Here is a 22,415-nt window from a genome sequence, read left to right as displayed (position 1 = left end):
CCCACCAAACAATCTTATACTTTGTGAATTAGTGCAAAGGGAGTTGAGCTTGGCCATCATGCCCCAACTCCATGGATCTACCGATGGTACGACCTGTATTACCCTGGCTCCCTGGTCCACCAGAAGTGATTCACTTGATTTCTGTGCTCTGTGAAGAAGTATTCATGGGATAGTGAGCCTTCACCTTTATTTCCTGTCTGAGTTCAGTCACTCACATAGGCTGCATTTGTGATGATAGAGGGTTTTCTTGAGTGGGGGTGCATTTACAATGTAAGATGGCTGAGTGTTGATAGTACAGCAGCTGATGGGGTATATTAAAAAGGTACAGATGGGATATGCAGAGGTTATCAGACACATATGGCTTACATACTGAGCCTACTTCCATAGTCTATGTAGAATAAGATACACAGTAATAAATGTACTATCATGAATCCCATTGTGAAGGAGGTAGCCTGGGGCAGCTGGAAGGAGTGGAGAAGGTGTAGGAGATGTTCCTTAAGTAGCAAGAGGAGCTTGTTTAAGGTTATAAAGGTTTAAGTTACTTACCGGTAACTATTGTTCTCCAGCATGGGTCTGGATTCACATGCTCATGAATATTCCACGTCAGGCTGGGAATCATCGGTAAAAGAAAAAAAAGAGTTTCACTTTCACACTTAAAAACTGTATTTCTCCTCTAAACCAATCACTGTCCGCTGGGTCATCCTGCCCCCATCCAATGACAGTCCTCTCCCTAAGCCCTGCCTCTGGCAACCATCTTCAGAATTGGTAAGCACGTCAAGTGGCAGTCCGCAGAGGGGCCGGAGGGAGGGACTGCATGTGAATCCATGCCAGACCAACGCTAGCAGTACAATATTACACAACCACGGGAGGTGGCAAGGCTCAGCAGAAGCAAATAACTCATATCTCCGGAACAGACCTGCCTCCAGCGAACAGGTTTTGCGTAGCACTGCTCGGCCGACTCTGGACACCTCCCTGGAATCCTTGTCAACGCAGTAGAACTTCGTGAAGGTGTGCGTGGACCTGCACGTAGCAGCCCTGCAGATGTTGCAGCAGGGGCACACCAGACAGGAATGCCGTCGTCGCAGTGATCGCTATAGTGGAGAGGGGTCTCGAATGGCCGGGCAGCAGTCGGTTCACCGGCTCATGACAGTGCAAGATGCAGCCAGAGAGCCACCTTGAGATGGAAGCCTTGGACAAGACCTTCTCATAGTTCACAGGTCCAAAGTTCACAAACAGTTGTGAAGTCTTAGGAAAACTTTGTGCGTGTCACGTAGACCTTCAGGGTACGAGCAACGTCCAGCGAGTGCAAGGCCCATTTCGCCGTGACAAAGGTTTCAGGAAAAAAACAGGTAACACCAAAGGCTTGTTGAGGTGGAATTTCCGACGGAACCTTCCGCACGAAAGAGGGTTGCGTACCCCTTGACTCGTGGAAAGTTAGGTACATTTGTTTGCAGGATAGGGCCTGGATCTCACCTACATGTCAAGCAGAGGAGATGGCCACAATGAAAGCCGTCTTCCATGAGAGAAACTTGAGTGGAGCCTGATGTATAGGCTCAAAGAGGGCCCCCACAAGCCTCATCAGAACCACGCTGAGTTCCCAGGGCAGGAGCCTTTACAGGCGGGAAAGATCAGAAAAGTCCAGGGTCGGATTGGCCCCTCAGCCTTTTTCTTCTTCAAAAAGCCTTTCATCTTTCTTAGGTCGATAAATGAGTAGCAATACAGGTTGGGTGATATTGTATGCATATTTGTTCTATAAAAAAGAGCTTAGGCATAAGTGCTATAAAATAACATAGCTAGCATTTGGCCTTGGACGTCTGCTTGGATTCAGAGTAATTTGACAATATGGATCTATACACAGATATTAATGATACATATGGTGTTCCATTCTTGTGTGAAATGTATATCACATTAGTGAAATCATAACCATATTTTTCATAGTGTACTTAGGCACCATGCTATTTGATGCCACTTCCTGTTTTGTCAAGGGGTGAAAGGTCGTGTTGCATCGCTTACCGGGATGTCACTTTGGGGTGATGTCATCAGAGGTCAAGGGTCGTGAGGCGAGGGGTGGGCCACTTTTTTTTGGGTGACTGGGCCTATTTTTTGTCCCAGTCCGACCCTGGAAAAGTCCTTTAAGAAACTCCTTTACGAGTCTGTAGGACAAAAGCGAGGATCTTCCTGGGGATCTGGTGTAGCGGGAGATAGCCGCCAGATACACCTTGATGGAGGCATGCGCCAGACCAGCCTTTGCCAAGGATAGCAAGTATGGAAGGATCTGTGGAGCCGTGACCCTCAGAGGAGTAATCTTCTGCGACCGGCACCATGTAGCAAACACTTCCACTTGTGGGCGTAGCACTTTAAGGTTGACGGCGCCCTAGCCTTGGCGAGGACCGCTGGCAACTCATAACCTCCAAACTCTAAGGCTGCAGGAGCGAAGCCCTCAGGTTCAGCAATCCTGGGTCATGATGACGGATTGTACCACCCTCTCTGGTGAGAAGATCCGGAACCACCGGCAGCTTGACTGAAGGCGACGCTGCTAGACTGCGAAGGTCCGGATACTAAATCTGCGTCGGCCACGTTGGGTCGATAGTATCATCTTGCACTGATATTGAGTGTGTTGATGACTCGTAGCAGTAGAGGGAATGGAGGAAACACGTACAGAAACAGCCCTTCCCACAGAAAGGAGAACGCAGCCCCCAGACTCCTCGGCCTGGTGGAATCTGCTGGCAAACTTCTGGCATTTGGAGTTTGCCGCCATCGCAAACAGATTGATCTGGGGTCTGCCCCACTTAATGAACTGGAAGTCCACCTGATCCTGATGAAGCTCCCACTCGTGGCACGAGCACAGTTCCCTGCTGAGGGAGTCTGCAATGGTGTTCTTGACTCCTGCCAGGTGAAGAGGGACGAGGAACATCCCCTGTCCGACGGCCCACTGCCACAAGTCCTGCGCTTCCTTGGAGAGCACGGGGGATCGATTGCCTCCTTGCTTCCTGATGTAAAAAATGGTGGTGGTGTGGTCCGTGAAGAGCCTCACCACTTGCCTTTCAGAGATGGTAGGAACAACTTAAGGGCCCAGAACAGGGACCGTAGTTCCAGGATGTTGATATGCAGATCTTTCTCCTCCGGCAGTCACAGGCTTCTGGTGTGCAGGCGTCTGGTGTGCACTCCCTAACCTTCCAGGGAGGCGTCCATGGTGACCATCGCCTGGCATAGAGTGTTTTGTTTGTTTGTTTATTTATTTGTATTGCGCGCCAGACCCGAGGGTATCAGGGCTCATTTAGAAACAAGTAGGTTACAGACAACACAGTTGAGCATGTTACAATAACTACATAGGTGATGCATGACCAAGGTAGAGTAATATTTACAAAGTAGAAATGTAGGTTATGCACCGTAGGAACAAAAAGCTATGGTCATAGGTAGTAGTTACCAAGTTAGCTAGTGAATTTTCTACCAAATGTAAAGTGGCAAAAAGTCTCAGATATCCAGTGATACCAGTCATTTTATGGTATTGCGCCTAAATTGAAGGAAGGGTTAGTCGACTCTCAATGAGAGAGAGAGAGAGAGGGAGTTCCAAAGTTGTGCCGCCAGGCCTGGGAAGCTACTCCCCCCCACCCCCGCTTTTTTTAGTTTGAACCTAGGGACGGCTAGAAAGAATGAGTTAGCGGTCCTGGTAGGACGTGAAGAGGCTTTCAGGTATCGTGGGGCAGCATCATTGAGGCATTTGTGTGTTAGGGAGACAGTTTTGAGCGTAATTTTGTCAATAGTGGAAAGCCATTTTTTCTGTCGCCTTAAGTCAGATTTGTGCTCTCTCCTGGGAATGTCACAGGCTGCTCTGAGTGCATTATTTTGGAGACTTTAAATTTTCTTAGTGATGTATTTACTTTCCCCTAAATATAGTACATTACAATAATCTAGCTTGGATAATAGGAGGGCTCTGGCCAGAATAGTGCAGCTTGCTTTCGTTAAAAAGAGTTTGTAGGCTCTGATCAGTTTGCACGTGTAAGCAGTGGATGAGGCCAAGGCGTTCACTTGTTTATTCATTGTGAGAGTTGAGTCAAGATAAAAACAGAGTTTTTACCTCTGACGACTTTGATAATGTTGTTGTCTATATTGAATGACATGTAATTAGTGTTGAGTTTGCTCAGATTGGCTGTTGAGGTATTTTGAAATCCTGTGCCTTGGGCGATGTTGGAGCGGACGCCCCACTACTCTATCAACCATCAGAACTCTTCGTTGAGAGGGATCTTGTCTGTGAAGCTTCCAGACACCTGTATCCAATTGGAATCCAGGAATTCCGGCAGGGTTTGCATCTGCAACTTGCAGAGACGGACGAGGTAGATGCATGATATCATGCCCAGTAATTACTTGATGGCCCGCACCGTTGCTGTCTTCGTCGACAACAGCCATTGCACTTTTCCTTGAATGGCTGCTAGCCTCTCTTCGGAGGGCGATGCCAGGCAAGACACTGTATTGAGTCTGGCGCCTAGGAACAGCGTCTTCTGTGATGGCGTTAAGCAGGACTTCAGATAGCTGATGGAGAATCCCAGATCCGTCAATAGTCGGACGATGTCTCCGTGTGTTCGTCGGCTAGCTCCCACGAGCGGGTGCGTATCAGCCAGTCGTCCAGGTATGGGTATACTTTAGGGCTGTACCGAACTTCGGCTTCGAGTCCCTATTCTGCCGAAGTTCGGCTGAAATACAGCTATCCGGCTTCGGCAGAATAGTTTCTGTGTAGGGACTCCAAGCCGAAGTCCACTTTCTATGATTAGCTGCCCTCTCCCTGTTTGGGAGATGACAGCCAATCATAGAAAGTTTGACAGTGTTCAGGCTGCAGAAGCCAAACAAGCGGTTTGCCTATTGGCTTCTGCAGCCTGACCACAGAGGAACCAGCCTAACGTGTTGAAATAGGAAGCGAGGGAAGGGAACAGTTCTTCCCTTCCCTCGCTTCCTATGCCAATGGACGGGCTCCAGCAGATGCCAGCACCCGGACCCGGAGAGATCACCAGGTCAATGACCATGAGTCCCCATGCCCCTCATCACGGTGAGGCCGCGGGGGTGCCCTGCACCCCCGCGGCCTCACCAGTTATATTGTTGTTAAATCGGGCCACCGGTGCAAAGCCGGTGGCCCGACATTGTATTGCATTGGGGGCTGCTCCTGTAGGAGCGCCCCCCCAGACTCATGAGGCCGCCGGGGCACTGAGGCCACCCCGGCGGCCTCGCTTTGAAATGTGCGCTCCCCCATCCCCCCTCATCACGGTGAGACAGCAGGGGTGCCCTGCACCCCCACGGTCTCACCGCAATAATTTTTTTCATGCAAAACAAAGTTGGTGCAAAGCCGGTGGCCCGACATTGTTTTGCATGAGGCAGCCGGGGCACTTTGCAGACCCCGGCGGCCTTGATTTGAAATGTGCCCCCCCCCCCATTCTCCCTCATCCCGGTGAGGCCCCGGGGGTGCCATGTTCCCCCCACCCGCAATGTTCTCCCATGTTCCCGTCCACCCCCACTGTTGTCCCGCAATGTTCTGCCATTTACCCCCACCCCTCCATTGTCCCGCAATGTACTCCCATTTACCCCCACCCCTCCATTGTCCCGCAATGTACTCCCATTTACCCCCACCCCTCCATTGTCCCATGATGATCTCCCATGTTCCCTCACCCCCACTGTTGTCCCGCAATTATCTCCCATGTTCCCCCCACCCCCACTGTTGTCCCGCAATGTTCTCCCATGTTCCCCCCAACCCCACTGTTGTCCCGCAATGTTCTGCCATGTTCCTCCCACCCCCACTGTTGTCCCGCAATGATCTCCCATGTTCCCCCCCACCCCCACTGTTATCCCGCAATGTTCTGCCATGTTCCCCCCACCCCCACTGTTGTCCCGCAATGTTCTGCCATGTTCGCCCCACCCCACTGTTGTCCCGCAATGTTCTGCCTTGTTCGCCCCACCCCACTGTTGTCCCGCAATGTTCTGCCATGTTCGCCCCACCCCCACTGTTGTCCCGCAATGATCTCCCATGTTCCCCCCACCCCTCCATTGCCCCATGATGATCTCCCATGTCCCCCACCCCCTCCATTGTGCCATGATGTCCCTGCAGGAGCGGGCCCAAGGGTTGCTTTTAGCCTTGCCCTCCATAGAGTTCTGTCTCTGAAATGTTTTACGAGTGGATCTCAGTCCCGCTGGCTGTCATGGGACTTCTGCGTCCCAAAGAGTCTCATAGTTTGTTCCTTTTAGGCCATAGAGTTTCTTGATCTTATGATCCAGTTGTCCTGGGCCATTTATTTGTTCTTGTAGACTTGTTGTGACAAAATGTGATGAGTAGAAACATTGTGCATTTTCTTAATCCTGCAACACTTGTCTAGCAGTAACATCATCCATTTCTTTACTTTAGTTATAACACAGCCCAGAAAAGACGTAGCACCTACCAAGGAAGCTCACCCCTGAGACGGACTTACACCACCTTGATGCAGATGCCTGCTTAGTGCCTACAATCCTGGTGAGTACTATGGGGGTTTTACTATTCAGGGGAAGCTTGAGGTGGGAGGTTAACACTCATATGCCTGATTAAATGAAAGACTGCTATATTATGCTTGCCGCCGTCAATGGATGTACATAATGACTCCTTCAACTCCTGGCAATTTCAAGTGAGGTTTTTGTTCATATTTCGTTTTTTTACATAGTTTTTTGATAAAAGGCTTTTTCAAAAACTTTTTTAAAGGGAACCTCCCATACCACTTCAGAGCCCAGAGCCATCATGCAGTACTGCCCTGCCAAAACTCTTCAGTTTGACTTTTGCTTTACATTGCTTGATCACCAGTACGAGCTTCTGATTTACCTAAAGGCCCACAAGCAACAGCTAGGAGACGTGCCCAGCAGAAACCCCATCCCTCGCCCAGAGCTGCAGAACCCCCTTCGTTGTCGGCATGAGTAGCACCAAGGAGAAAACCAGCCCTGTGTGGGATTACTTTACCATAAAAATGGATGATAACTCCAAGGCAGTGTGTTCTGTGTGCCTTCCGGTTTTGTCTCATGGATCTGTAAACTCGAGACAGTGCAGCACATCAGCACTGACCAACCATCTGCGGTCTAAACATCACAATGAATATGTCCAATATGAAAGGAAAAAAGAGGCAGTTGTTGGGAGAATCAATAGCAATGTGTCTCCCGCAAAGTGCAAGAGGGCATTGTCACAGCTGCCCATTAAAGATTGTCTGGACAAAAAACAAGTGTGGCTCTGGACAGCCCTTCCGCATTTGCAGTGCATCGCAGTATTGGCGAAATGATAGCGCTAGACTTGCAACCATTTTCTGTTGTTGAGGATGTCGGTTTTGTGCGTTTACTCCATAAGTTGGAGCCTAGGTACAAAGTACCATCACGTAAATATTTTTCAACACGCATCATCCCTGACCTGTATGAGAAAGTGAGCCAGTTTATTGCTTCAGAGGTTCAGAGGGCTGAGAAAATTGCATTTACTGTGGACATTTGGACATCTGATAACACTGTGAAATCTTTTATGAGCTTAACAGGGCATTGGCTGGCCAGCAACATGAAAAGGCATGGAGTTTTGTTGCAGTGCAAGGCTTTTGGCGGAAGCCATACTGGTGCCAAAATAGGATTAGCATTTCAAGAAATGCTAGAGAGGTGGCAAATTAGCCATTCCAAAGTGCACGTCATTCTTCGGGATAATGCTGCTAACATGTGCAAGGCATTCAGAGAAGCAGACTTAGCTAGTGTGGGGTGTTTTGCTCACAACCTACAGCTTTGTATCCATGATGGCCTTTTTGTGCAAAGATCTGTGTCGGACATGATGGCACATGCAAGAAAACTTGTAGGCCACTTCAAACATTCTAGTTCCGCAACGTCCTGCCTGCACGCACTGCAAAAAGATCTAGGGCTTCCTGAATTGCAGTTAATTCAAGATGTATCTACACGGTGGAACTCGTCCTTTTTGATGCTGGGGCGACTGGTAAGTAAGTTTGTACTGTGCGGAGGACGATAAAATGTCAAATCTTTCTGCCTGCCAGTGGCTTTTGGCAGACAATATTTTATCTTTGTTGGCACCCTTTGCAGAGCTCACAAAGGAGATTTGCTCCCATGCATCAAGCATCTCCTTGGTGGTTCCTGCTGTGAAAGCTTTAAGGGCCTACCTGAGCTCTGGCGAGGTTAGGGACACTGGTGTGAAGCTAGTGAAAGCAGAGTTATTGAAGGCTGTAGAGGCAAGATTCAAAGACATTGAGGCTATACCCATCTACTGTGTGGCAACAGGCATCGATCTGCGGTTCAAATTAACATTTTTCAGCAATGATGATGTGGCCAACAATGTGAAATGTTCTATGCACTCTACTGCCTTAGCCCTCTGTGAGCAGTCCTCCCCTCCTGAGGGGCAACCTGCAGACCCTGACCCACAAGAGGACGGGCCACCACCCAAGAAGAGCGTTCCACCATGTGGCATATGGGCATTCTGGGACAGTGTTGTTGAGCAGTCCACGGCTGGTGTGAGTCAGTCCATAAATTTCCTGGACACTGAGCTCACTGTCTTTTTGAGAGAGCTGCTGCTCCCTAAAACTGCAGACCCGCTGGTGTGGTGGGACATGAACAGTGTTCGGTTTCCAGGGTTGGCAAAAGTTGCGCGTGTGTACTTGGCACCTCCTCCTACCAGTGTGGACAGCGAGAGAGTGTTCAGTTCAGCTGGAGATATTTATTCCAACACAGAAGTAGCCTCTTAGCTGAAAATGTTGAAAGGCTTGTTTTCCTAAAATACAACCTTCCCCTTACAGGTTACTCTTACTAGGAGCGAGGGCTTTTCCCATAACTTTTCTTTTTTCTTTGTCTTTTGTCATAAGTTTACAGAGATGTGTCCAATTAATAAATATGTGCCCATGCAATAGAATGCCTCCTTAGTTTATTCATTGAAACGCTGTTTTTTTATGCCCTAGAATATGTTTGCCTAAAAAAACAACTATTCGGCTCACTATTTGGCTCCGGCCGAATACTAAATATGCTATTCGGTACCGCCCTAGTATACGTGTATGCCCTGTAGACGTAGCTGTGCCGCCACTGGTGCCAGGCATTTCTTGAACACTCTTGGGGCTCACTTCAAGCCCAATGGTAGCGCCTTGAACTGATAGCGCTGGCCCTGCACCACGAAATGTAAAACTTTCCGATGTTTCTTGTGAATGAGGACGTGGAAATAGGCATCTTCCAGGTCCAAAGACGTTAATAAGTCTCCTTTCTCCAGTTGGCTGAGCACGTGCTTCAACGGGACCATTGTGAATTTTTGGGACTTTACGTCGCAAGCCCCAGTCTTCTTTCTGACTAGAAAGTATCTGGAATAGACTCAGAATCCTGAGAGCCGGTGGGGAACTAGCTCCATCGCCCCTTTTCGTAGCATGGCTCGTACCTCTCCAGAAGCTGAGGCATGTGCTGCTCCTGACTGGCAACTGGAGGGATCCTCAGACACTTGCATTGGAAATTCAAAGTGTGTCCTTGGGCGAGAGGATTGAGCACCCATCTGTCGGTGGTGATCTTTCTCCACTCACTGACAAACCGCGTCAACCGGCCTCCCACCGCGGGGGAAACGAGTGGGAGGCCCGAAGTCCTGGCTGGTTCATGCTTAATTGGATGTCGGAGTCCTGCCTTGCGGGTGACGGCAACGCTGTTCTCTGCTACCATAGGCCTGGGAGCGGCTTCTGTAGGCTTCTTGCATTGAAGATCGGGAAGGCTGTCTGTATGATGTGGAGAACCCTTTTGAAGACCTGCTCGATTTTCCTCTGAAGGAGCGAAAAAATGGTGAGCAGTGCTGCTGGAGAGGACCGAGGTAAAGGGCCACCTCTCTGTATCCGTCTTGATGGTCTGGAGGGACTCGTCAACAGCCTTTCCAAACAGATTTTCCCCATCGAAGGGCATGTCCAGCACCTTCGCTTGGATCTCCTGATGGAAATTAGTGACTTTCATCCATCCCTGTCGACGAAGGCAGACACCATTCCCCATTTGCCGGAACTTTGTCTCAGCGACGTCCATTGCCACTGTGATGGTGTGATCTGATGCCACCTCCCCATCCTGGAAGAGAGAGAGGGATTCCATCTTCTTATCATCGTGGAGGAACTCCAGGATCAGTCATAGCTTGTACCACAATTCACTGTCATACCTGGCGTGGATCGCCAGCGCGTTGGCTGCCTTGATTGTGGATGCTACGTTGCAAATCACCTTCTTCCAGTCTTTCCCATCGATGTCTGGAGGGACCCAAGACGATGAGGATGGGTTAGCCGACTGCTTCCTCGCGGCCTGCGACACCACAAGGTCTGACGACTGTTGCGACCTCAGGCACTTTGGTGGGGAGTTCGGCACCCTATATTTCTTCTCCAGCCTATCAAGCTTGGCTGGATTTGTGCAAGAGTTCTTCATGAGGGCCAGTCCATCTTGGCAAATATCATCCAGACAGGGAACCGCCATGATAGTCTTCCTCTTGGCATCGCGCCTTTGATACAAGAAGCCCTCCTTCTTGGCTTCCTCGGGCACCCACTGGAATAGCCTGGAGGCCCTGGCGATCATGGAGTGGAACAAACCCACCTCATGCGGTGGGGACACCCTATCTGGGGCATCCAAATGAGGCAATTCACTGTCTGCTGCAGTCATGTCTTCCTCATCATCCGTCATCGTGGCTGTATCCGTTCCCGTACCCATGGTCTGGGTCTGCTGGGGGATTTGGGGCCTGACATGGTGGAGGGGGGCATCAGATGACGCTTTCTCAGAGGCTGATCTGGAACCTGGGGGTACACAGGTACCGGCGCTAAAGGCATTCTTATCTGGATCTCCGACACCATATTGTTTAGAGTCGATAGAATATCCAAGGAAATGTCGCTTGGCTGGGAAGGCAGAACAGGAAAATTAGGCCCTGTGCCTTAGTCGTCCTCTTCGACATCGTTCTCATGGACTGTATACAAGGACGCCCGATTTTCGTCATCTGTGGACGAGACCGCCATAGTTTGGGCGACTACATGGGAGGGCTGTTTCAGGGCATCCTTGCCCCACCACCCTTCTTCCCTCCCTGACTGAGGGCTTTGAACTGAGACCAGGGCCAGTTTCACCCCTTTTTGCGTGCCTGCAGACTTTGCCAAAGTGTCTGCAGTGGTGTCGCGCCTTGGAGGCAGGGACACTTTCAATGCCATGGGAGCTACCCTCAAAGGGTCAGCACCTGTAGCTTGCGTGGTAGTAGTAGCTGTTGATGGAGTCGCCAAGAAGGTCTTTGCCTGTGCAGGTTGAGCCTGCTTGTGCTGTGCGGCTGCCTTTTCCTCTGTCTGGGGATTTTCGGACTTCTCCCATAGCTTAGCCAGGGTAGATTACTTCTTCTTTGAAGAAGAGCTTGACGGTAGGCTGGCAATGGAGGCGGAAGGTGATGCTGATCGCGCCCTATCCACTTTGGGACCCGCTCAGCTGTGAACCCGGTGGACTCGGACTTGCGTATCCTGGCCTTATCTTGGATCCCCACGGATGAGGCACCCTCAAAGGACTTAGAAGACGGCTCCTCGGACCGCCCGGTCCTGGAGGAAGCATGACCCTGCTCGAAGCACAGGTCAGAGGCCTTGTTCGTGTTAAGCCATGCCGCCAGCTTACTATGCTGGTCCATAGTCGTTTTCTTCGAGAAACAGAGGTATATCTCGTACTCTACTCCCTTATGGTCCGGGTGCTGGCAGTAGAGGCATTGTAGGTGCTTGTCCTCCTTCCATCCTTCTCCTCCTTCATGGTCGGAAGGCCCAAGATGGCCTTCTAAAATCTTCAATGGATCTTGAGAAGAACAATCTCTGGTTCTGGAAGCACCTCAAGACCTTCCTCTTTGCTTCTGCCTTCGCCCTCCCTCTCCCCTGCCGATCTGTTCTCTCTCAGCACTGTACACCTGGCCTACCCTCTGTCTTCCGGTCCCAGGTACCTGCTCACCCTGCCACCCTCTCGCACTGCCTCTGGGCCACCCCTTGCGCTGGGGTCTGTATCTGTACCCATAAAGCCCCACCCTTTAATTTCTCTTTCTGCACTTATCAGCTATACCCTGCCTGCCGCCTTAATCCCAGCACTTGCCGCTTGCTGGCTGCACTACCACTGTTGTCTTTGTTATTTATTTATTTATTATTTATCTGTTTTCTCCTTTGATCCGCACTTTCCACTTCTCCCCCCCTCCCATGCACTTTTCCCCTCTCCCTCTCTCATGTGTTATTAATGTCACTGGGCCTAGCAAGATCGTTTGTTCTCCACTGTTCCCCTCCCTTGCCTTCTCACGCTCTGAAAAACTTGTGTACAAGCGCAATATAAATAAAATATCAATATCCTCACCCTTTAGGGGCGTGGAACTTCACAGACAATGGGTCCCCGCTGTCGGAAGATGAAGAAAAGAGCACAGGGGCTCTTCGAAACAAAAATTGAACTTTTTCTGTCAAAAAACAGGAACAGGGGCGCGGTTGAGCAGCCGAGGAAAATGGCTGCCTAGCTGGTGAGCTCCGTCTCTGCCCACCAGAATCTTTTGGATATCGACGACAATCAGTACTTTTGCCTGAAGATACTGCCACGTTCCTACTTCCTGCGCCCTCCTGGTAAAGTGGCCGAAATTTGGGGATAAATCGGTGCCTGGGGCTGGCACAACGAACATTGAGACCTGCGGTGCCATGCGGCCTCCTCACGGACCTTGATTGTGGCTGGCCGCGGCCCTAGATACGCCCCTCTACAAGGGGCGCTCCTCTGCCTGCCCCTGGGGTGCCGCCGCCCGCGGGCCCCCTGGTGCTACTCCGTCGCCGAGGGAGACAGCTTCCCGACCCCCTGCTGATGCCCTGAGGTGCGGGCTTGGACACCAGCATTGCTCGCCTGGGCTGCCGGTCTGGCGGCTGCCGGGAGCGTGTGGCGGCCGATCAGCTTCTATTCCTGCGGGCTGGGCTGGAGCCCCCCCGCGCCCACACACAACCGCAGCCCCCCTGTCCTGTTGAGTGGGGGCAGCTTGAACTGCGCTGTGCCTCATAGGCGGCAACCTCTTTGCTGACACTGGTCGCACGGGGCGGGCGCTGCCCCCCCGCGGCCCTCTTCAGTTGTGGGCTCCATCGGGGGCCCACCGGCGTGGCCCTGCAGACACGCCTGGCCCGGGGGGCACTTGGCTGCGGGAATGCGGCTGTGCTCGCCGAACGCGGCGCTGATTACCCGCCGGCTGCTCCCCCATCGCCGCACTGGCCCCGGATCTGGGCCTTACCAGTGGAGTGAGGTGCGGCCCCCTGGGGAGTTGATCCTACGTTGGAGCACACGGGTCCGGCCACCCTGGAAGCTGTGAGGTGGGTGCCTAGGACTAACTGCAACTCTCTCCTCCAGCCTCCTCAGGCCCATGCTCGCCCATCCGTGTACATCTCATCCAGGGTGTTTCCGTGAGGGCTTGCCCTGCCCTTCTCCAGCTCTCGCTACCCCCAGAGCCTCCACCACCTGAGGTCCCCTTCCCAGGAACAGGGGTTCGCATCATCCCCTTGGAGTGGTATTAGTCCAAGCGGCTGTCGCCCCATGAGACTCCACATATTCACGAGCTGGAGCCTGTATGCGGCACTGTCACTGCTCCCGGAGAGTGTAATTGAAGGCTGAGCCCCCCCACCCAACAACGTTCATAGCTGCATGCCACGATACTTTCCTAGCCCTGTGCACCCGGACACAATTCAAGGGGACGCTCTCGATACACGGCTGCTCGGCCCTCCCAGACTGACCCCCCCCCCCCCCCCGGCTCCCCTCAGCCGCAACAGGCCCGCCATCGTTGCCTCGCTATAAACTGCCTCCTCCATCCTAGCTTGATAATAAGTAAGCCATCCGCCCTTGTGCTCCTCGCACACCGCAACCAGCGCCCTACTACCATCCTCCCTTCTGGGAGACATCCCGGGGCCATTATCGACCATAGCTGATCAGACACTATCCTCCACTTCTGCGATGCCCGGCAAGGCGTGAGCTAACGGCAAAGTAGGCGCCATGGACAAGTTCGCCAAGATAGCGCCTAGAGCGGACCAGGCGTCGTCTCTGCGACACAGGAGAGGGACGAGGACCTGCCAAGACCTATCCGCGATGATGGAATCTATGGCCAAAAACTTCACTGCTTTTCATGAAAAGCTGGACGACATTAACGCAAACGCAGCCTCCCTGAAAGCGAAAATCGACCAACATGGGGCCAGGATCACTGAGGCGGAGCAAAGAATAGGCACTAACGAGGACAACGTTCATACTCTACAAAACACAGTCGCAGATCTTGTCCGTGACATGAAACAGGTCAAAGCTAAGTGCGATGACCTTGAATCGAGGTCCCGAAGAAATAACATCCGCATAATAGGGGTTCCCGAATCTGCGCTGAAGGGTCGCATGGAGCTGGCAGTGGAACAACTCATCAGAGTCCTCCTTGGGAACCCAAAGCTCTCCCCTTTCTTCATAGTGGAAAGGGCGCACCGCTCCCTGGCACCCCGGCCTAAACCGGGAGACTTCCCCAGGCCAATAATAGCAAAACTACAGAGTTATAAAGACAGAGACCATATACTCCGATTGGCCAGGGAGAAGAGGGAATTGAGGCTGGATTCACAAATCATCAGGATATTCCCGGATTTCTCAGTGGGCGTCCAGGCGGTAAGGAGACAATTTGGTGGGGTGAAGAAAATGTTAAGAGAAAGGAACATTGAGTATGCAATGCTGTACCCTGCTCGCCTGAAATTCACCCATCGCAACAAACTCTACTTTTTCACGGTCCCGGAACGAGGCTGTCAAGTTCATCGAAGCGCAGATCCCACTGGTAGCTCCCCCTGAGGAACGATAGACGACGACTGATCTCAGGACTCTCAGACTCCTCGGTGGGCCCCAGAAGATATGGTGGACTGACTTTCGGCTTCCTCTTTGGGCTCAGAACTTCCCCTCGTGGTCCCGCAGCGGCCTAGCTTGGCCTAATATCACTGTAGCAAGCACACGACTCCTCGAGGGGGAAGTAACCCGAGTTCACTTAACTATAACACCATCCACTGGGCCCTAATTAAGCAGAGCTAAGTGTCACTTTTGTACTCTGGCTAAGGTAGTTCAAGCCACGATCTTGCTATTCTGGAACATGTGTGTCCTTGCTCCGTAACCTAAGTTTTTTCAGCCGATCCACAAAACTAATGATGTATCATTCACATAATGCATTAACTTATGTGGGCCGGACGGCAACGGCAGCCCCCATTGCAACTGCAATGCCCCCTAGGGCGAAGTGTTTGTGTTCAAGCCCCTGTTGGGCTTTTTCTCAGGTGTTGCCGTGTTGGGGTTGGCACGCAGCTGGTTGCTTTAAGGGAGGGTACCTTTATACTGCTAGGTTTTGCAGGGCAGTGAGGGTGGGGGGTGGGCGAGTTGGGGAGAGTTATACACAAAATGGCAGGCTGGTTGCGACTGGTTTTACAGAGAGGTGTTCTAACTCCGCTGCAGTGCCTATTGGGGCAATAAGAGAGACTCTACACTAGGGATGTTCCATAAGGTACCTGCATGTCTATTAAAATAATGACATAGAATATACGGGCACTGACGAACTTTACGAAGTCCCGTAAGATCACGGTGTACGCACAAAGACATGGGGTCAAGGTGCTTCTATTGCAGGAGACACATACTCTGAAACTCTTGTCCTCTAACCTCGCACAAACCTTGGGCCCCAAAAGGTACTATACCCAGTACTCCACTCAAGCCAGGGGGGTCCTTACTCTCATCCATAAATCGGTAAACTTTACACTCCACACACCCCACATTGACGCAGAAGGTAGATATGTGATCCTACATTGCACCCTAGCCAACGAAGAATGCTTGCTTGCAAACTCTTACGCGCCGAACACCGATTCCCCTGAATTTATAGACACGTGACTGCTATCCTTACGAGATACGGGGGAATACCCATTATATGGGGAGGGGACATGAATCTCATACTTCACAGAGCTCTAGATAGAACAACCACTATTCGTAGGGCCACAACTCGAGCAGCCAAACGACTTCATACACACATGACCTCCACGAATCTACATGACGTTTGGAGAACACTCCACCCCCATGAAAGAGACTATACATTCTACTAAACTGTCCATGACAGCTCCTCAAGAATATATTTGTTCCTCCTGTCTGGGGACCGCGTGGGCAGGGTCTTGGAGGTGAAGATCCTCGCACGCACGCTCTCTGACCACTCCCCCGTACTGATGCAGATCCAACTGGGAAGCACACTGCTGACCCGACCCGCCTGGTGCTTCAAGTCGGAAGCCCCATCTGATATTGTCTTTAAGGCTGAGATCCTTGTGGATGTCAGCACATTTTTCGACACTAACAACGCGTCCGATACACCTAAAGGGATCCGCTGGGAGGTATTTAAAGTGTACATCAGGGGGATGTGTATCTCCAGGGAAGCAGGGGTACTCAAGTCCATAAGGCAGGCCCTAAACAACTCTGAACCAACCTCAAAACCCTAGAACAAGAGTACGTTTCCAAACCTACTCCAGCAATCCTAGCAAAGATTAGAACAGAACTGGAACAATTTGAGTTGCACGCCTTAAGTGAGGTGCGATATTTTGCTCGCCCTGTAGCTGCTCGCAGATATGGGGAGGGGGACAGACCGGGTAGAACCCTGGCCAGTTTTGGTGCGGTGGAGGGCAGCAGGACCCGAAATTACAGCATAATTGATGAAAGGGGCGTAAGACATTGGTCGGACCAGGTCATCCTTGACACCTTTGCCAGTTTTTACGCCAACCTATATGGCCCCCAGCCCAAACACACTGCCCAAGACCTGGATGACTTGCTGGAGAACATTCTTATGACCCTTATCTCTCAGAACACCAGGGACTGCCTCGAAGCTTCGTTCACTTTGGACGAGATAGTCCAGGTCATTTCTGACCTCACTAAGAACAAAGCTCCGGGCCCGGACGGGCTCACATCTGAGTTCTATATGGAACACATCGCCATATTAGCACCTGTACTGCACGGGGTCTGGACTGAATCACTCCGCTTGAACACTCTCCCCCCCCTCCTTGAGAGAGGCTGTAATAACAGTCCTCCCCAAACCAGGGAAACCCCCGGACGAGTGTGGGTCCTACAGGCCCCTGTCCCTTATCAACACGGACACGAACATTTTCGCCAAGGTAATCGCCAACAGGTTCCTTCCATTTATGCCCCATCTGGTCCATGCCGATCAAAGTGGATTTGTCCCCGGTCGATCAACGGCTCTTAACATCCGTCGACTATTTAATGTACTGTCCAGAATAGACCCGAACGCGGATGCAGTTGCAGTAACTCTGGACGCCCAAAAGGCATTTGATATGGTCTCATGGCAATACTTATGGGTCGTACTGGAAAAAATGGTAGTGGGACCAAATATGATTTCCTATATAAAACTATAATAACACCGGCCCATCGGCCAGGGTGCTGGTCAACTCGATTGACCTCCTCTCCTTTCGAGCTACATAGGGGTACTCATCAGGGATGTCCATTCTCCCCCATCCTTTTTACGCTTGCCATTGAACCTATGGCGGATCATGTAAGGGAACGACACTCTAGCATGGGTGTTCGGTTGCAGTATGCGCCGGAAATCATCTCGCTGTACGTGGATGATGTACTCCTGTATGTCAGAAACCCCTCTACATTCCTAGACCCTATCATCCGTGACATAACCAAAATAGGCACATACTCTGGTTTCACCATCAACTATTCTAAATCAGAAATTTTCCCTCTCACTACATCAACTCAACAACCGAAATGCGAATACCCCCTACGTTGGTCCCCAGGTGGCATCAGGTACCTCGGGGTGCAGGTGTCACTGTCCAGAGCTTCCTTACTGGCGGACAACTATGAGACTGTCGCACAGCTCATTGAATCCAGGATGCTCAAATGGCGCACTCTCCCACTATCTCTTGCAGGCAGGCTCTCCCTAATAAAAAAGGTGTTGGTCCCCAAGCTCCTATACATCTTCGTGAACGTACCTGTTTGGCCCGGGAAGCAATTCTTGAAGCGGCTCCACTCAGAGTGCTGCCAATTCCTTTGGCACTCCAGGGCGGTCCGCAAGAAGTGGCAACAGATGACCTTACCCTATGAAAAAGGGGGTTTCACGGCCCCGGATCTTTTATTGCACTGGAACGCTGCGCAGGCTCAGCATGCCTCCCACTGGTACGAGCTTCTAAACCCGGCCCGCATGTAAAATTAGAGAAACTCGCAGGGCATGGGACCAACATCATGACCTTATTACTGCACTGTTCCTTCCGAACAGTTGCCCCGGCAGACCCAGTGGCCAGCACGATCAAGGCATGGAAGAATATTCAGCAGTCTACACAAGAGCAATGCCCATATTATAAGTGGCTTCCCATATGGCAATTTCCTGGCCTCTCCCCCACACACGACCAACAACTTTTGCGGCACTGGGAAGATCTGGGTTATCGGGGCCCTAACTGACCTATTCGCTGATGGTACATTTATCACCCCTCAAACATGGCGGCCTGATCACTCTAATTCCATGCTTGAGATGCTACAATACTACAGTCTTAAAGCAGCGGTACGGGCAATGTGGCCTTCATACCCAGATGAACCCCCAGACTCACCTGAACTCCAATACATTGCAAACCCCGCTGGTGGCAGGGGCATAATATCTGTACAAAATGCAGCTGGCGAAAGACGCAAACACATCCTTCAAACCACGGGAAGCATGGGCTAGGGAGCTGGAAACGGAAATGACAGAGGAGCTGTGGAGTAAGATGTGCGCACATACGCGCAAAGATTCCCTCCGTGCCAGATTCCGCTGCATACAATATAAACTCCTAAACAGGCTCTATTACACACCGTATAGAGTGGCGAAATTCACACGCACCCCGACTCGCACATGCCCGAAGTGTAGATCAGATGAGGCAGATCATCTACACATGTTCTGGTCCTGCGCTGCGATTAAATCGTTCTGGGTGGAAGTGACGAAAGCGCTCTCTGAAATAATTGGGTCCCCAGTAGACCTGGACCCATTAGCCTTACTGTTTGGAATTTGGGTTGGGGAAAGTGAACGGAAGATGTCAACATTTTTAAATGTAAGCACTATTGTTGCTAAAAGATGTATACTGCAGTGATGGAAGCGTCGTTATCCCCCCACCCCACAAATGTGGTTGAAGGCACTTACCTGGGTGCAGAGGTGTGAAGAAGACTATATTGGATCCCTGCCTTTATCTTCGCGCCCCAAAAATGTGTGGTCAGAATTCTGCACCTACTTGAACAACAGGGACGAGGTTGAATGGAGTTCCACCCCCCCACCGACTCCTCCTAAGTAACCTGTCATTTTTGCCGGTCTATGCTCGCAATCCCCCTCACCAGGTGATGTCTGAAATAGATATGTAGTAATACCTTTGTACGCTATTATGATGTTAATTGTCTCTGATTCCACTGTACTGTACTTGTCTTAACCTCCTGCCAATAAACAAAAGTTAAAAAAAAAAAAAAAAAACAGGAACTAAAGTACAAACAGCTCAGAGAGCAACTCGAAGACTCCCAACACTGAAGTGTGCGGTAAAAATCTGAAGATGGCTGCCAGAGGCGGAGCTTAGGGAGACGACCGTCATTGGAGGGGCTGCCCAAAGGACAGTGATAGGTCTAGAGAAGAAATACAGTTTTTAAGCAAAAGTGAAACTCTTTTCTTTTGCCGAGGATTTCCAGCCTGACGACGGGGAATATTCATGAACGTGTGAATCCATGCCAGAACCCATGCTGGAGAACTCATCCACTCTTCGCTGCAGTTGAGGATGGGGGTGGGGGTGGGGGTGGGGGGCTTTACATTGGAGGAGGCAAGACGAGAGAAGGAGATAAAGCAGGACAATACACAAGTTCAAGGGAAGTGGAGAACTAGAAGGAATGTGATGCAGTCAAAGGTATTAGGATGCAAGGAATTTGAAGACAGCAATTATGCATGGAAAGTCATCCAGCCAAGGGTAGGGTAATATGGGTAGGCTCTAAAGGGTGCATGTATTCAGAGGGGAGGAGGACTAGAAGAGAAGCCCCAGAAGCTTCTCGTCCTCAACATTCACCTTGACTCACTCGATGCTGCCTCTGGACTCTTCCGCAGTGTCTGACACTCTCTTTCCCTCACCATTCTGCCCTCTGGTCCAACGCACTCAGCCGGACACACCTTCGAGGCCCTCATCTCAGCAGACATCCCCATCTACAACCCTCTCACTACACCTCTCGCCTGGTTTGATCATATTCTCCTGTCTTCTTCACTTGTATCTCTCGGGACCCCTGGCTAAGCTTCAGCCCGCACCGCTAGCCTACTTCTCCGCCACTCAAATGATGAAGCGTGTGTCAGTTGCTGCTTTTGCCACCCCTTTCATTCCCCCTCGCACTCCCACTCCGGCCACTGAATCTCACACTCAATCAGCCCTTGCTAGCCTTCCCCTCTCCATGTCCAACACTCTGGACATCCCTATCCCCATCATGAGGCTCTGCATGAAGCCTCCCTTCAAACTTGACACCCGGTACAATTCCGACCCATCTCTCTGAAATCCAAGTGCAGAGTTGCTGAGCGGAAGTGGCAGGCTTCGGGCACATCCGCTGACAGACTGGCCTGCCGCCTGCTCCAAAGTAAATACAGACTCTCCATCCACTCAAAGATGGGGGCCACTAACAACACGGCTGAACTGTTCAAAATCTGCCATCCATGGACCCCCTCCCTTCACCCTCTTGTGAGGTAAAAAAAATCTTGGTGTCATCTTCGACTCCTCTCTCTCCTTCTCTCCTCACATCACGTACCTTGCCAAGAAGGCCCACATTCAGCTGCACCTACTCAGAGGCATTCCCCCTTTCCTCACCTTCCTCCAGAAACTCAATGTCTCTAGAGCTCTGGTCCTCTCTAGGCTGGACTACAGCAACAGCCTCTTCGTCAAGCTGAATAATTCCTCCCTTTGCCCCCTTCAACTAATCCAGAATAGGACTGAAAGACGTATCCTTTGCCTCAACCCCAGAAACCGCATCTCTCCAACTCTAAAATCTCTCCACTGGCTTCTGGTTGTTGCAAAGATCAAGTTCAAAACCGTCAGCATCATCCACAAGGCTTTCTGGGACCCGCTACACCCAACTCTCTCATAAATGCCTCCTTGCTAGAGCCCTTCAGTCTTCTAGCTCCAACTCTCTACAGCTCAGACACTTTTCCAAGCAGAGAGTGGGGAGTGGATCTCTCTTCTGCAGGGACCTTCCTCTGAAATGGCCTGCCTGCCACCCTCTGACTTGAGCCAGATCGCCTTAAGTTCCGGAAGCTTCTCAAGACCCTCCTTTTCTCTACTTCTGTCCCCCTCCCTTGCTAATGTAGTCTCTGCCGTATTGACTGGCTGCCTGGTTCCTTCTGATTCTTAGAGGGTCCAGGCCCCCATCGCCCAGTCTCCCCCCCAGCACTTTGGTCTTCCCCGACTCCCCCCTCCTGCACTTGCCCTCTCGGCTCCCTCCCCCAGCCTGGATGGGCCTGCACCCCTTGAGCTCATCCTGCCCCGTCCACGCACTTAGCATGTGGACCCTCTTTCCCCTGCACACTCTGCATTCCCCTGGCACTTGTCCACCTAGCCTCCCCTTTTTACTCGGCTAGCCCAAAGGCCACCCTGCCTCCCCTCTTAGCACTTGTCCACTCTCCCCACCGACACTGACTTCCTTCGCTCCTTAGCATTAGCGCATTGTGCTCTGACCTGCACCCCCCCTCTTCCCCACTCCCCTGCACTTATTACTGCACTTGCACAATCCGTTTTTCATTATTACTTCCATGTCCCCCCCCCCCACCCTCCTTGTATTGTGCCTTGAGACACCTTTTGCAATATAGGTGCATTATAAATACCCAATAAATAAAGTAGGCTCAACGAGTAGTTCAGTTTTCGGAGCAATAAGGTACAGTTCAAAATCTTACAAGTGTGATGTGTGAGGTGGGGTCTATTTTCCGGTTATTGAGAAGGTTAATGCAGGCCAAAGTGGCTGTGGTTGAGATGATCTGTGTGAGGACCCGGACGATGGGGGACCCTCAGCTTGCAGGACTTGGGTGACCGAGTGAGGTGGTCAGAATGGAAGGAGATGGGACATGGGTAAGTGTGGTTTGCATAGGAAGCAGGGAGAGGTTAAGAGGGAGAAGAGAAAAGAACAAAGGACAGGCACTTGCGGGACCACCCACTGGAAGGGATTTGAGAGAGAAGGAACTGTCACATGAGATGGAGTAGCGATAGAAAAGGTTGGAGTCCACGCTGTTGAGTGTGGTGTCTTTAAAGCCAAGGGGGTGGGGGAGTGTTTGTAGGTGGGAGGGTTATCTACCATATCAAAGGTTGCAGAGAGATCAAATAGAATGTAAATGAGGGTGGAGGAAAGCTAAACGTGCTGAGAAGCTGTTGGGAAGTGAGCTGTTTCAATTGAGTGTTTTTGATTGGATAGGATCACAGAGTTCG

The 22,415-nt window shown here is 51.2% G+C and overlaps 1 protein-coding gene across 1 annotated transcript in view; it reads right to left on the bottom strand.

The window, feature by feature from the left end:
* The window catches only part of LYST (lysosomal trafficking regulator), a 3,942,656-nt gene that overhangs the window by 1,989,286 nt on the left and 1,930,955 nt on the right, over positions 1-22,415 (bottom strand). The window lies entirely within an intron of this gene.

The sequence above is a fragment of the Ambystoma mexicanum genome, chromosome 4p, assembly GCF_040938575.1.
Source record: "Ambystoma mexicanum isolate Mex_15411 chromosome 4p, UKY_AmexF1_1, whole genome shotgun sequence".
In the NCBI taxonomy this organism is placed as follows: domain Eukaryota; kingdom Metazoa; phylum Chordata; class Amphibia; order Caudata; family Ambystomatidae; genus Ambystoma; species Ambystoma mexicanum.
This window is presented reverse-complemented; position numbering and strand designations above follow the sequence as displayed.